This window comes from Watersipora subatra, chromosome 10 (genome assembly GCF_963576615.1).
Source record: "Watersipora subatra chromosome 10, tzWatSuba1.1, whole genome shotgun sequence".
NCBI lineage: Eukaryota > Metazoa > Bryozoa > Gymnolaemata > Cheilostomatida > Watersiporidae > Watersipora > Watersipora subatra.
In genome coordinates, this window is record NC_088717.1 from 18,057,794 (window position 1) to 18,061,652 (window position 3,859).

The 3,859-nt window shown below is 40.6% G+C and overlaps 1 pseudogene; it reads left to right on the forward strand.

Moving 5' to 3' along the window:
- Positions 1-1,998, forward strand: LOC137406830 (uncharacterized; annotated as a pseudogene).
- The last annotated feature ends 1,861 nt before the right edge of the window (positions 1,999-3,859 follow it).

Consider the following 3,859-nt stretch of genomic DNA (forward strand, 5'->3'; position numbering starts at 1 on the left):
ATGGCATTCCTTGTCGGAAAATCAAGAGTGATACCATCGAAAGGCTTATTTACAACACCACGCCTGGAACTTGTGGCCGCCGTCATGGCAACACAACTTAGCAAAACGCTTCGTGAGCAGTTAGATATGAAATACGATGAGTTCTTCCGGTCGGGCTCAAAAATTGTTATAGGCTGGATATTTACTGCCTCTAGACAATTCAACACATTCGTTCACAATCGGATCAGGATCATAACTTCTGAAACAAAAATCAAACAATGGAATCACACACCGGGACACTGCAACCCAGCAGACATTGCATTGAGAGGAAAACCATGTGATCAATTGGCAGATTCGGCGGAGTTCTCTGGACCTGATTTCCTGAAAGCTGCAACCATTGATCAGTACAAGTTAAATCAGCAACATTCTGAAGTTCTAGATCCAAAATATCCCGAGCTAAAAAAACTAAAAGTGTCAAAAACTGCAAACGTCAGGCAGCCTACTACAGTTGTCACTAGGTTTGCTAAATTCTCAACATGGACCAGACTCGTGCGCTCTATTAGCACAATTAGGAACATTAAAAAAAATTGTACTAAATGATGGTCCATAAAACCCATTTCTGTAGAAGACGGTCGCACCTCCGAAAACAAGATCATCTGCGAAGTTCAAAAGCATCACTTCGAAGATTCTTACACCTTGATGAAGAGTGGGCAGCGACTGAGCAAAAACCACACTCTGTCTAAACTAAACCCATTCGTCGATGAAACAGGAATTCTGAGAGGAGGTGGAAGGCTACAGAATTCGCAGAGCCTAAATTACCAAGAAAACACCCAATAATCTTGCCACGTGACACCCACATAGCATCCTTGATCGTACGCCACTATCACGACAGCACGCATAATCAAGGTAGAACATATACCCTGAGTGCCGTCAGAAATGCTGGATATTGGATTATAGGTGTAACCAGACTGACGAAGTCCGTTCTGAGTAACTGCATTGCCTGCAAAACATTATGGGGTAAACCCATGGAGCAAATAATGTCAATCCTACCGTTAGAAAGAGTCGAGCCTGCACCACCCTTCTTGAATATTGGGATAGATTGCTTCGGACCATTTGTTGTAAAAGAAAGACGATCAGAAATAAAAAGATGGGGACTGCTCATCACATGTCTTTATTCAAGAGTCATACACATCGAGCTGTTAAATGACATGACAACTGGTCTCCTTTATTAATGCCCTTCATACCTTTATCTGCCTCAGAGGAGCAGTAAACACTATATACTGCAATCAAGGGACCAACTTCCTCGGAGCGAGCAATGAATTTTCAAAAAAACTACAGTCTCTAAATAAGAGGACATCTGCCCTAGGAACTTTCCTTTTGGATAAACAAATAACTTTCAAGTTCACCGCACCCCAGGCAAGCCACGCCGATGGCATATGGGAGCGTCAAATTTGTAGCGTGAAAGCTGTCTTAGACGGAATGCTCATCGGAAGATACCACAATAGACTAGACACAACAGGACTTCGAACAGCTTTCTATGAATCGATGGCAATCGTTAATAGCCAACCAATAGCAGTCAACCACATGGATGACCCAGAGGTGCCAATTCTAACGCCAAACCACCTAATCACATCGAAAGCGAAGGAGGTGACTTCGCCACCAGGAAACTTTGGAACTACAGACGTTTATAGCAGGAAAATGTGGCGAAAAGTTCAGCAGTTTGCTGAAGAGTTTTGGACATTGTGGAAAACCGGGTACATGAATAGAATCACAAAAAGACAAAGGTGGCAGAACCCAAAACCCAATATTCAGAAAGGCGACATAGTTATGTTAACAGACCAAAACACTCCGAGGAATCAGTGGCTTTATAGAATGGTTGAGGAGACGATTGCCAGCACAGATAGCAAAATAAGAAAAGTGAAGATAAAGATGTCCAACCGAGGAATTGACAGCAAGGGGAAGATCATCACGAAAGGCTCCACCTTGGAAAGACCCATTCAAAAGTTAGTACTGCTCTAAAGAGACGAGTGAGACGACCATCACCTCCATCCAACTTCCACAGCATGCAGATCCTGTAATGCTATAAAATGCTATAAATTACGTTAGAACCACTTTATAATAAAACTAAAACTTTTGATAAATTTTGCAAAGGAAAAATTAAGGTGGGAGTGTAGCTAACTTGAAATCTGTTTAACTTGTATTTTTCCTAATACTATAACCACTGCTATACTACTCTGCTTAAATAAATAAATCAGTTTTAAAATAGTTTTAGCAAGGAATTTATTGTGTGTTGTTTATCAGTCAAGTAAATTCCGTAATAATAGTAGGCTAGGCGGCTGATAAACCACAAATTTGTGTATATCCATACAGAATCTATATTCAGTAGTTAGCGCTCGCTCGTTTAATCACTTGGCTAATGAGTTTGACAGACCCGCTGCCTCAGACCACGATCAATGGGGGGCAGGGACTTGTTTACCGTTTAGACTAAGGGAAAGATCGTTGCGTTAGCAACCGTCTGCAGCCACTAAAAGCTGAATGGAACTTATTATGCTTAGCTTTGAAACACGAATAAAGTGTTGAATACATAGAATTTTATTATCAGAAACAATGGCAAGCTAACGTGACAGAGAGCCAAAGGTTCGTTTTGTTTAAGCCACTATTATAATCTTTTATTTTGTGTTTAAGCTACTATTATAATCTTTTATTTTGAGCTTTCAAATGACATTCATTCAGCAACTGTTGATATCTATTTTACTGGATTTTAAACTTACTTGTGTTTATTTGTAATTAACATGTTATTGTAGATTTCACGATGTTACTTATTAGCCAGCGTTGATGGAAGTTTGAATATATATATATAAATAAACACCAGTGAAATCGAACGCTCACCACAAACACTTCGCTACAGCACCCAAGTGTAATTACATAACAATTAGCTTGTCGGGTGTGCATGTATGTACATAGCAGACGGCGTGAACTGCTACATTGGTTAAAGTTATCAGTATTAGGATATATTGCAAGACCTGAAAGAAAAAAAAGCTGACTCACCTTTTGCTCTGTGCTGTCAATCTGTTTATGGAAAATTAATCGGCAAATATCAAAAAGTATCGGTATTATTCTATCATTTGCGATTGTTTTTTATGTTTGAAACTATCTGACTGCCAGGATGTTTCAAGATTAAAATAGATCAAACTTGAATGTGGTTAAAATGCTCAGAAGAAAAATATGTGCAAGTTGACATCACTAGTTGGTATCATTGCTATAGTTGATATTGTGGTGGAAAACCAAACTTCCACCCTCTCTTGTACAGTTAAGACATTTTCTAACAAGGGTTATGTTCTCTTTCTTTTTGTTAGCCACGCCCCTAAGGGAGGCTGGCTTAATTATATCTAATTTGCATAATTTCATGTACATAAGATAGGGTCTCGCCCCTTTGTATTCATTCAATACATTCATTGCAATTGAATCATACTCCTTCTGCTACCTTAAGCAATACAAGGATCACCACAGCATATAGCTATCTCCAAAGACTTGGTCTATGGACTGTGCTGTTGGAACAGACTCATAAAAAACACTGTCGACCTCTGTCAACCCTGTCGACCCTGTCGACCCCCGGTTGATCCTGTCGACCTAGAATAAAACCCCTTTTTGTGCAATCCCTTGTGTGAAGTGGTTAATGTTGACCGGTAGAGTAAGCCGACCTAGTCGCCTCTGCGTGTTGGTCACGGGGAACCAACACACAACCCCCTGTGAAGGGTGAATGTTGACCGGTAGAGTAAGCCAACCTAGTCGCCTCTACGTGTTGGTCACAGGAACCAACACATTGGTGGCAGCGGTGGGATCTGCTGAAAAAGGGACGCCACTCGGAAAATTACGCGAC